The sequence below is a fragment of the Zonotrichia leucophrys genome, chromosome 12 (assembly GCF_028769735.1).
Source record: "Zonotrichia leucophrys gambelii isolate GWCS_2022_RI chromosome 12, RI_Zleu_2.0, whole genome shotgun sequence".
Classification (NCBI taxonomy): Eukaryota; Metazoa; Chordata; class Aves; order Passeriformes; family Passerellidae; genus Zonotrichia; species Zonotrichia leucophrys.
The window spans coordinates 1,597,086-1,609,465 of record NC_088182.1 but is presented as its reverse complement, the minus strand read 5'-3'; the positions used below and the strand labels follow the sequence as shown (position 1 = coordinate 1,609,465).

General features: G+C 46.5%; 1 long non-coding RNA gene across 1 annotated transcript in view; it reads right to left on the bottom strand.

Moving 5' to 3' along the window:
- Positions 1 to 1,090: 1,090 nt before the first annotated feature.
- LOC135453276 (uncharacterized) overlaps positions 1,091 to 12,380 on the bottom strand; it is an 81,868-nt gene continuing 70,578 nt past the window's right edge. The window contains exons 5-7 of the long non-coding RNA XR_010441828.1: positions 8,500 to 8,644; positions 8,068 to 8,175; positions 1,091 to 2,679 (exon numbers count right to left, since the gene is read on the bottom strand). This is a non-coding gene — a long non-coding RNA (uncharacterized LOC135453276). The remainder of the gene's footprint in view (positions 2,680 to 8,067; positions 8,176 to 8,499; positions 8,645 to 12,380) is intronic.

Sequence of the window (12,380 nt, the reverse complement as noted above, 5' to 3'; positions counted from 1 at the left end):
AACTTTTCAAATATGAAGCAGGAAGGAAGGGAGTCAGTCCTTCATCAGGAGACCAAGGCAAAGTCAGGCTACCACAGGTGATGATATGAAAAATGACATTTATGCTGCAGGAATTTAATTAGACTGAGAAAGAATTTGTAGTAAAGATGTCACAATAACTCAAGACAAAATGAAAATCAGTCCAAAGACCTTCAGTCCCTAATTAGTTTGGGAATAGTAGATTAAAGATAAACTTAGAAAAATTGGTGGAGTGACTGGCTATTAGGGGCCACGAGAACAGAGGATGTCACCTTAGATTTTTCATTTTTTGATGCTTTTCAAGAAGACCAAGTCCAGAAAAAAAAAAAAAATCTAAAATCCAGGAGCTGATTTCTTTACTTTCTTCAAGAGATCAAACATTTTTGTTTTTAATAAACACAACGACAGCCACAAGCCTTGCTTGTTGACACTGATTTTTTCCCTGAAATAATGAGCTGCGTGACACCTTGGTTATATATGGAAAACAGCAACTCTGTGTACAGACAACATTCCATTTCTGTGTACTGCTGTTTGAAAAACAAGGGAGAAAAGGTCTTTCTGATCATCCACAATAAGTTATTTTCTCGGTGCTGGCTTGTTCTGTGCAAGACAAATGAAAGGAATAACAAAGCAGGATGTTCACAAAAGAACCAGGAAGATTTTTGAGCTCGGTGATTGATCTGGATGTGTTCATATTTAGGCAGGAAGAAAAGGAGTTTATGCAAAACATTTTGCAGTCGCCACTAAATGGATTTTAAAGCTTTGTGATTCTGGTGGAGCTTTTCCAGCTGAGCCCTCATGTCCTACCTGGCTTTGGGGTGCTGATGTCCTTCATGCCAGGGGGATCTGGCTGCTTCCCACCCCCTCCAGTGCCAGCAGCAAATTCCTGCTGATTCCAGCTCTCAGCTCCCAGCAGAGCCATGGAATCATGGCAGGCTTTGGGTTGGAAGGGTCCTTGAAGGTCATGTCATTCCAACCCCTGCCACCTCCCAGGCTGCTCCAAGCCCCATCCAACCTGGCCTTGAGTATTTCCAATATATTGACCTAGCAAAAACAAAAGTCACACCCTTGGGTCATTCAAAACCCTCCTTTTAAGCTCCTATGAAAGGAAGAGACCTGGAAGAGGAAGCAGACTGAAATCCTGGGAAAGGCCATCCTGAACAGGGGATTTTCTGTCCATGGCTCTCTGAATTCTCCCTAATCCCCTTGAATTCTTTCAGTGACTTAGGAAGAAAAGCAAGTCAGGGAAGTGACCCATCCTTCATCCTCCAGACATATTCACTTGAAACAAAAAGAAAGGAAAACAAAACACAGAAAATACAATAATGTCCTCCCTTGGAGAAGGGACCTCACCCCTGCATCCCACAGGTTGTTAAATCCACCACACACTGCATCTTCTTCTGTTTTATCCCAAGTGGAACAGACCCAGCCAATCAGGGAAACTCAAAACTAGGAGGAAAATACATTTACTAGAAAAAAAAGTAGCATTACATAGCTTGTACACATGGTAACAGCATTAACAGAGGCTATTTTGTGTTGTCATTTAACTGCATCCCTGCTGGAAATAATTCCTTCAAACACTACCTAAAACTTGGATATAGTGCACAGAGGAGAACAGGAGCTATCCACAATCTGCATCCCAAGTGCCAAATTTGCTGAGTTATTTTTACTGTAAATTTCCTGTAACCCTATCAGTCCTCATTTCTGCTCTAAAGAATTTCCCATGGCTGTGCCAGAGCCCTTCCCGCACATCATATCCCTGAGCACACCCTCAGTGCCCACAAACCCACTGTGCTTTGAATAAAATCCTGCACTCTGGAGCTGCCCATCTTCCAAAATCCCTCTCTCTGACCTTGCTCAAGGGCAGGGCTGTTTCCCCATCTGCAGGGCAGTGTGAGCTGCTGCTCTCAGCCCTGCAGTGCATATGGTGCTCCCCATGCCGTGCCCTGGGGCTGCCTGGGCAGGTGCAGCACAGGCTGCTGCCCTGCTGCTGATTCCTGCTCGTTAGTCACTCTCTGCTCCTCAGCTCCAGTCATGCTGTTCTCCTCTTTGCTGGAGTGTTAAACCGGAGTAGGAAAGGCATCCTTCAAAATGTTCAATCTGTCAGGGTTTTCTTGCGACCTTCTGCAGGGTCATAGAATAGTTTGGGTTGGAAGGGACTTGTGAAGTCATCTAACCAACCACCAAAACGGGTCAAAATGGGTTTTTTTCACTTTTATCCAAACATTTTTCATTATGAAGGAGGAGTAAATTACATTACACACAACAACAGGCTGAAAGTCTGCTTGAATTTTTGAGTCCAATTCCCGCAGCCAGGGAGAAGAGGGATTTTTATTCTCACCAGCACATGAGACTGATGACACTTTGCTTAAATCTCACTTTGTTTGGTTTCTTTATCACAACAAGAGAGATTTCTGAGTGAGGAGTGGGTGGGTAAGCTGTGGGAGGTTCCACCCACCTGGTCCAGGTCAGGGCTCCCCAGCAGCCTCCTGATGCTGCCCCAGCATGGCACGAGGGCATGGGCTGTGCTGAAAGCTCAGCAGGGTGGAGAAAACACCCAAATCTTGCACGGGGAGTAGGCAGGGAAGAGGGCAACCACGGCAGATGGCAGAGCTGAGGCAGCACCCAGTGGCTCGTGCTGCACGACAGGCTGTCAGCTCTCTGGGAACAACAACCCCAGAATTACACACAGCCCTCACAGCACAGCTCCTGCCTGGAGAATCCCTCCCACAGCCCCCAGAGCCTCAGAGGCACAAAAACAAGGATGCCTTGATGGGCTTACCTGAAAACAGAATTCAGGGAATAAAGAGCAGGTTGGTTTTTTTGGGTTTTTTTTTGAAGGACATTCACGCACATTTTGGACAGACAAAGCCCCCCAGGGGCTACACCCAAAAATGGACAATGGGTCAAGAGGTTTTCACACTTTTATAAGTTTGGTCTATTTGGAAATTGGGGTTAATCTCCCAATTCCAGCTTCAGGTAATGAAGTCATTGACGCCAAGTTTGCTGCCCCAACTCCCTTTTGTTCCCATCTCTGGGCCCTGAGGCAGTGAGGTGTCCTTGATTGCCAGGCCTGGAGAGGAATTGTTGTGTCTGCCCCAAATGGGAAAGCAGCAGCTCACAGAATTTAGAGTTACACACTGAAGAACTGCAGGATTATAAATATATGGAAAATAGAAAATTTAAAATCCTAAGGCATCAACACCAGCAAGGTGCACTGGGCAAGCCTCTGAGAGGGGAGAGGAGCCCTGGCCTGGCCCCATCCCTGCCTGAAGCCAAGGGCTCTGAGGGCTCTGCCCTGCCCTGACACCTCCCTCACCCCATCACATCACTCAGCCAACACCGAGAGCATCTCTGAAAGCCCAGCACACACAAATCTCCCGTTTTAATGCCAAGGTCTGAATCAGAGCAGAGAGTTTAGAGTTTACTCTCTTTAAGATCTATAAAATTAATTACTGGTCACTTGACAAAATAAATTGACCCTATAATAAGGTTTCTAAAAATGCAATTGGTGTACTTAGTTAAATTACATTTGTACACAGCAGCAAGTTCTTCCCTACTTTACACCTCCCCTAATGCTCTCCTCAGTCAGTATAAGGCTGGCAGAATTTAACCTCTCATATAAAAGTGGCATGCACTTATTTCCCTGGGGAACTGACCCAATCCAGAGCATTGCCTATTTATAGCACTTTCAAAAATAAATCCTGAGGCAAGAGAGTATGAAGGCTGTTAGGAAAGGCTATATTTGTTGATAAAACTATGGATAAAAGTAATGTAGCTGCGTGTTCCCATCCAAAGTTACTCTCAGTGGGTGTTGTAAATTTTAAATTGTTACTAAAACTGTGCAGCTCAGAAATAAAGAGGGCCTGAAATCCCAGAATTGTTTGGGTAGAAAAGAACCTTAAATATCATCCAGTGCCACCACTGTCCTAGGTTGCTCCAGCCCCAATGTCCAGCCTGGTCTTGGGCACTGCCAGGGATCCAGGAGTTGTGTGCAGCCCCAGCTGCTCTGGGCACCTGTGGGATATTGGGATGGACAATTCCATCCCAATGTATATTCCCCTTTGTCCTGTCCCTCCATGCCCTTGTGAAATGCTGCACAGGCAGACAGATCTCCCTGCTGGACCCTCACCAGTCCAACCCTGAACATTTCTTTCCTATTTCTGTGAGCTGCAGGACTGGAGGGCACAGCTCAGGACCAGCTCTGATGGCCCCAAGGCAATCCTGCAGCAGGGTGGTGCCTCTGAGACAGCTGAGATGATGGCAGGGATGTTCCACAGCTCAGAGCTGTGAGACAGCAGCAGGAGGATGGGGATCCGCTGTGCTCCTGTGACAGCAGCCCTGCAGAAAGCCCTGCTGGAGGGAAGGAGCTGGCTCGCTCCAAACCAGCACGGACAGTCAGACAGCAGACACGGAGTGAAGCTATTTGGCAACACAGATGGGCCCTGAGTCATTTCTTGGATCTGTCTCCAAACACAGTGTGACAGTCAGAGCTACAGTCGGGCTTTGGAAGAGCTTGGCAAGGAGCAGACAGTGATAAATGTGCCAAATCTCCTCTGACCTTCTAACTGTCCCGTTTCCCCATGGCTTTGTCCTGCCTGTGGCTGCAGTTGCCATCAGCCGAGCCCACAGCACAGCCCTGCAGCCCCAGAGACCACTTCAGTTCCTGGTCTGGAGAGGTTTTATTCAAAAAAATCCAGGATACTTGAGGAAAGCTCACTTGGAGCTGACTCACGGAATAATCTTTCAGAATCACATCCGCGTTTGGCCTGGAGCAGAGCAGAGATTAGAAATTCCCCGTCTCTGATTCTCATGAATACAGATTTCCATGCGTTCATCCCCTGCCCATGGCACTGCTCTGCCCTGCCCCACTGCAGCTGGAGGTGCAGGAGGAGGGACCACAGGGAATGTGTGCCCATGGAAGCTCCCCAGCATCAGGAGCCGGTCACGGGGGACACATAGTGGGGACACCAGGAGGGAAGAGACGTCCTTTCAAAAAGAACCACAATCCTTTCATTCTCTGCGTGTTTTTCTGGAGAGCTGGGGGCGTTTGTCCCCTTTCATTCTGCCTGCTGGCTTTTATCAGCAGGGAGAAGCAGGCAGGAGTGACACTGGAGCAGAGCCGCCTCCCCGCGCCAGCAAAGCAAGACTCAAAGTCACGGCGCCGACTTCCTGTGATGAAATATTGATCCAAAACTCTGTCACACCAGAAGCAGTTTAAAATCACCTTGTTTTTATGTGCAAATCTTTTTTTTTTCAACTGCAGCCTAGCGCTACCGGATCGCTTTTCTAAGTTACACATGATTTTAAAAAAAGGGAAATATACCTTGTGAGGAATTTCAAAAGAAATTATTGCTTTCGGCTTGAAATTTTTAAAATTCATTGTCATTTCTTTCAGCAGCAGTGAAACAAAAGGTATTTCTTTTTCTTATTTTGTAGACATTATAACTTATCAATCCTCTCTTCTTTATCCTTTGGCAAAAAGGAAAAGAACATAAAATAAATTGTAAGAAGAATTTTCTTGCAGCAAAGTTACCCCAAACCATGATCAATGTTCTCCAAGCAGGAAAATCTGAAGGAATCAAAGGCTTCATGAAACATTCATGGCAACAATATGCTGACAAATAGTTTCTCAGTCAAAACTTTTCCCTGGCTCCACTTAACATGGCCTGTGTGAGTTCAAGAACTCATTTCTGGAGCACCAGAAGGCCAGAGGGGTTTAGCTCATCTAGCTGGGTGTTTTTCCAAACACAATCCCTTGAGGTCACTTGATGAAGTTAAATAAACTCTCTGCTTCTCCTGGATGTGCTGACTCAACTCCCACCCCAGCCTGGGTCCAGGGAGTTCCTGAGCTGAAGGACAAAGGGCAGGAGCTGCTCAGCCTCCAGGTATCCATGAGAAGTCCCTCCATGAGCAGAAATCCCATTTGGAGCCAGCCCAGCACACCCAGCCAAGGCTCCAGCCCTGTCCCCCTCTGCTGCACACACCTTCCAAACCTGGGGTTTGCCCCACATCTACTGGTTTGATGAATTGTGAAATGATTGTGTGCTGATCATTAGAAAAACCTGCTGCAACAAAGTAAAAATTGGGATGAAAGAAATCAGGTGGCATCCCAGGAGCCACCACTAATTATTTGGTACCTAATGAATGACACAATTCACTTGTTGACCTTGTCAATCTATGCAGAGTTCTAACTAATTAATACAAAACTGAAACCACCAAGGGTGTGAGATGTTTTTGGTCGACTTTGACCCAGAGTGGCACCTACACTGATCCTGGCACATTGTTAGAGCTCAGTGACACAGGGCAGGAGGCACCAGAACACAAAATGCCGCTCAGATGAACTTGGCAAGATTCTGGGAATAAAATTTCATGGCCTGAAGCTGTGCCACCTTGCTGGGATAGCATCCAATGTCTCCTGTCAAGCTCCATAAAGCAGGGTAATGAGTGAGGAGCACCTGGCTGGCCCAGGCAGGGCCCTCATCAGCCAGCACAGGCTCTGCTGTCACCAGGGCAGGGCCACACCAAGTCCTCACCAGGAAGGGACAGCTGGCCTTTGCAGGAGTGGCAAAACCCAAGGGACAGCTGAAACAGGAAAGCAAAAATCATTGCTGGTGTTGTCATGGGAGGTTTTCAGTCATGGCTGTTCATGGTGGGAGGATCCATCAGAGACTCGAGAGCCCTTTGGGGCTCTTCAGGAATAAATGAAAACCTGTGAAAGCTTCCAAGTGAACAAAACTTGGGTGTACAGCTACACCCTTAGGCTGACAAAGGGTTGCCAGAGTGGAAGACACCTTCCACAGAGAACGTGCTCACTTCTTTCCTTGAACTCTCTCTCTCTCAATTGCACCTCTCATTGATAGATGCAAAGTAAGACTAATGAACTATTGATAACCCTGGCACAAAGGATTATTAGACAAAGCAATTTCATTTGGGGGGCATTGATTTGTATGTCACAACCAGAGTACAAATGAAGATGGTAGTTAGGAAGGATGAAGCTGAATGCTAAACAGGTGGGCATCCTGTTTATTCCTAACTCCTGCCTTAGATAACTCTGCTCCCGAGGCCCAGGCAGACACTGCTGCCAAATTTTAATTCTCATTCTCTGTGGCATTCACCTGACATTTAATGTGATGCCAACTGCTGTGTTGTTGTGAAACCAGGAGTGAGATTTGTCCTCTTTGGTGAAACCAGAAGGAAATTTCAAAGTCTAACACATAGACACCTGATTTTGTGGGCTGCAAAAAGGCAGCCAGGCCACATTTCTGTCTTTAAAAGCTCTCTCCAGCTCTCCACCTCTTAAAAGGCACTGCCATGGCCTCTCCCAGCACAAGGAATCCCTCCAGATCCCAAAGTTCACATAAAACAATAGAAGAGCAGTGCTCAGATGATCTGACAGTGCTAAGGCAAAACCAATATCCCAGGATTTCCAGAAAGTTGTTCTGCTTGTGGTTTCAGTCTGGAAAATGCTAAAATAAAACTGAACTTTAATGAACTTCCAGAGGAAAAATGTTCCTTTGTTTTAATACAAGCCACAGCAATAGGACATTGCCCTACCTTAGGCTCTGACACTCAAAACTCATCTCCAATACTCCAGGGATTAAATTATTTTCTGAAAGCCAACTCATTCCCACCATTATTACTGTTATAAAGCTGTGAGGATTTTTGCTGCCCCCCCTTCTATTTTTTTTTTCCAAGGCTAGAAATAGATTGAACTGGCACTTCAGGATGCTGAGCTGCAGTTTCAGTTGAGCTCTGTGCTTCACTGAGATTTATCAAAAGTGACAAGATTCAACATCTAGGAGATGTCTTGTAGTGCCCAGGAGCTCAAAGAAGATGCAGCAGTTACAACAGTAACCAGAGAGAAATAAGAGAAGTGGTAGAAGAAGAAACACGTGGGGCTTGAAAATCAAAACTCTGGCAGGAATGGGCACTTGTGCTGGTCAGCACTGGCCATTAGTGAGCAAAGAACCACTAAGCCTGCCCCCTCCAAATGAAAAAGCAGGGAAATCAGCCCTTCATTTCAGCTATAAACTGCCTGGCAGGTACCTGTCAGAGGCCACAAGCTGAGGTTTTCCCCTGTTCCCTTTGCAGCAGAGTGGAATTGGGTGGAAGTGCCAAGTGTCTGTCTGTGATCACTCCTGAGCTGAGCCATCCCTGGAATAAAACACAACACCCCATAAGTGCCTTCTCTTTTTCACCCACGTGCACGTCAAGCAAGTTAGATGTGAAAAAGGCTAAGGAAAAATGGGAATATCTGGACAGTAAATGTGTGTGAAGTGTAAAATCATGCTCAGCTTCTGCCTGGACAGCTCAACAAACCCAAGGAAACACTCATGGCTGAGAACACCCTGCAGGCAGACCCCAGCATTGCCACTGCCATGGAATCCAGGCAGAGGGAGGCACTGATGGACACTGGATCCCACCAGCACCCTTTCAGTGTTCAGAGCAGGACCAGGAGATAAAACAGAGATCAAATACCTGGGGCTGTTTCCCAGCCGTGCAGTGAGTCAGGCAGGTCTCTGCAGAGAGGGGTTGGAGCTGGAGACAAGGGCAGGAAGAGAAACCTCAGCAAGAAATGAGCACAGCCAGGTTTCTTCTCACAAATAGTGGTTCTAATAAACACCTGCAAGAGATAACATTGACAAACAAAAAGGCTGCATAACAAAAAGGGATCTGAAAAAGAAACCTCTTCAGTAAAAGTGTCAGGGAGTAGGTTGTAGGTCTCCTAATTCTTTTACTGAGGTCAAAAGCAAATTCCCCCATGAAGAACCAACACACCAACCCTGCTCCCCTCCCCTCCCTGAGCCAGGACCTTCTCCTGGAGAGATGTGGAAAAGCCTGAAGGAGTTAGGCTAATCCAGGCAGGAGCAAAATGGAAATAACTCCCACAAGACCACTGGGAAAACTTAATCCAATCTTCTCTTGTGAAGCAGATATTATTCCCCTTTTACTTGCCTTCAGTGGTGATAAAGTGCAGACAAAGGAGATAAGGGACTCACACACCTCACATTTCAGCACTCCCAGTAAATACACTCCTCGCTTTCGCTTATCTTTCAGCCTGGTATGGATTTCCTTTTAGTAACCTCCTGAATTACAATCAAATTATACTTCCAGGGCCATTGAATTGCATGGCTTGCAATACCTTAATGGGTTCTGTTCTGGCTGCTCGGGAAGGACTTGTAATCCCTGTCTTCTTCTATATTTCAGGGAGCCTTAAGGATGTGTTTCAGTGCCAGGCAAGCAGCCCCGGCCTTCACTCACAGAGCAAGTGCCACACACACAGTGCCTGGGCAAGTGAGCCATGGCCTGCAGGAAAAATATTAGTATTGAATTCTTCTTCTTTTGCCTTGCAGTGCCAGCCGGGGTTTGGGTGGCACAGTGATCCCAAAACTCTCTCAGATACGAGTTCTGTGTGATTTAATGGCACGGTCGATACACCAGGTGCCGGCTGGTCTGCAAAATATTTGAAAATAAATGGAAGTTTTAATGCCCAGGAAATGGTGCAGAGTGCCACATTCCTCCAGACAGCTTATCTCTGAGATGGGCTTTTATCCTGCAATAAAGAAATGGTTGCTTTGTTAGTTGTGGGCTCTGCAGCAAACGAAACTCGGAGTGTGGTCGGGAGCTTTGCTGGGCTGAAATCAATTTTTGAATTATTCAAACATTTAGGTAATTGAAAGAGAGAAGGGGAATAAACACAGGCTGAAAGTCTAAAGAGCCCTCTTGTTCTGGAGAGGATATGGAGGGATCTGAGGGGTCAAAATGCCCCTCCTGCACCTGCCAGAGCAGGTCCCAGAGCTGCTGCACCAAAGCATCCCCAGGGGATCCCTCTGAGCACCCAGTCCAAAAATGCTCAGAGAAGTGGGGACACTCTGGGGGAACAACAAGGAGGAAAGAACACAAAGACCATGGAAAAGAGCACAGTCTGAGATGTGGAGCTCCCTGCCATGCCTCACCACAGGGAACAGTGCCAGGCACAGGGGACAGTGGGGACCTTCCACGTGCCACCACCGTGACCTTGTGGAGCCACCAGCCCGTGACACTCGATGCTTTCCAGCTAAATCAGCAGGTTCACTGAGAAAAACTGCACACTGGAGATAATCAGAGCAGGAACAGCCCCTGTCTGCAGCTCATGGGGGGGAGATAAAAAATCTCCCTCCTCCCTTTATTCATCCTGCTGTTTGTAAAACCTTATCATGTTTTTTCCAATTGTATTCCCAATAAGCCACCAGGTAAGAAATAGTGTTTGCCAGCCCTGAAGAGAAGCAATCTTTGTTGGCAACATTTCTCAGGGAAAAAAACTGTTCAAATAAGAGGTGGGAGGAAATTTCCCCCTCAGACAATTTGAGGAGCTGTCGACAGGCAGCAGATGAAAGGCGAGCGGCGCTGGATGCCGCGGGCCGTGCAGGGAACACGCGCGATGGCTTCAGCAGCTCCGGGTTCAAATGGAAAATTAATTTCTTTCCGAGGGGATCCAAAGTGCTTTTCATGCTGTCCTTCCTTGAAACACTTGGTGATTTAATTTTTCTGAGCGCAGGGAGGGATGAGAAGCGAGTCACTAAAGGAGGAGCTCTCCAAACACAGCCCGTGCAGCTCCTGAGGCAGCGCTGGGGTCACCGTCACCCTCACAACATCTGGGTTTGACCACAATATTCCCTATTTCTGCCCCTCATTTGGAGCAGGAATCAGCCTCCACGAATCAGGAGTTTATTAAGGCAGACAGGATGATTTCTGCTGGCCAGTTCAGGGTGGAACGAGATGATCTCTAAGGTCCCTTCCAACCCAACCCATTCCATCATTCTGTGATTAATTTTGCACTGTTTTTTCCCAGCATTATTATTTCTGATGACAAAACAAACTGTGACAGATGTGTTCTACCTTAAAACAGACATGCTGCCTTAACAAGAGGAGAAAAAATGGATGAATATGAAAATAGGCATCATGAATATTCAGAGACATTTGCAAATTAAAAGACTTCAACTGTGTCCTTGTCCTTTGTGCGTTTTCCACAAATATTGAAAGGGGAACTCTCCTGGGAGAAGCGTTCATCAGCACAGCAAGTTTTAAAGAAGGAACCCACTCAATCTACAGCAAATATGCACAACATGAACATTGTGTGTATTCACAGGAGAAAGATGATTCTGGGAACCTCCAATTAGGCAGCAGCAGCTTTTCCTATGGTCTCAGGAAAGAACTAAAGAAAAAGGCTTATTTTGATAAATTTTTCAGCACAGATTTTTGAAATGGGAAATACAAACATGAGAAAAAGACAAACTTTGCCCATGAATTATTCCCTCTGAATTGTGAGGGGGGGAATGCCCCCTCGAGCCAGGCTGGGAGCAGCAGCTACCCTAAGTCAAGTGTGTTGTTAACTGTGTGCAGGCAGCAGCTGAACCTGGGTGTGCTGACCTGCCTGAAAGCCCTGGCTTGAGGCCCCAGCTCAGGAATCTGCCTGATTAATTTTTGATATCCCAGCCTTCATCTCTGTGTGCAGCCCGACCTGCTCTTGGGGTGTGCTCAGTCATCACCACCTCCTCCAGCCGCCCCGGTGCCCCTCTGAGGCTGAGGGAGCTGCATTCTTGTCCTAAAAACCCACAACCACCCCCTTTTCCCTTCCATGAGCACTGCAGAGGTGCTGTTGCTCTGTCTCTGGTAAGACACCTCAGCAGAACCCAAAGCAGCAGCAACATCCCATATTTACCCTTCCAGTTTAATCATCACAAGGAAGGGACATGAAAACCTCTCCCTGTAATTCCACCTGGAGGCTTTCTCCCACTCTGAAACACTGCACATTGCCCAGCTTTGTTAGATTTCCCTCGGAGATGCCCAATAAGCTTCAAACAAACCCAATTCATAACACCACCAGATGTGCTCATTTCGCTTTTCATGTCAATGTGCTGTGAGAGGTCTCTGGGTGGGAGGTAACAGCCCAAACAAGAACAATTTTCTGTTTTGCTGGTTTCAAAGTGGAGCTTTCAATATCCCGACCTGTCTCTGAGTTTTTATTTAACTTGGGGAATTTTTCAGTTTACAAAATGGCCCGACAAGGATAATTAGGGTAGAAACATGCCTGACAATTCCAAATGCTCCCTGTCAAGCATATGGGCTAACACCTATTTTTTATTAATTCCCTGGTTTTCAAAGGGTGATACAGTTGTATTAGAAGCAGTGTGTAGGTGGCTCATTTTTCCCTCCTCACATTCCCTTTGACAGTAGTTTGAAATAACATTCATCAAACAGTATAAAAGAAGTCGAAAGAAATTAATTAAGCAACCTAGAAAGAAAAATAAGATGTCTTTCCAACAGGACTTGGATGATTCAGGTTTATAGTGCTGCACAGTGCAATTTTCTGGGAAGAA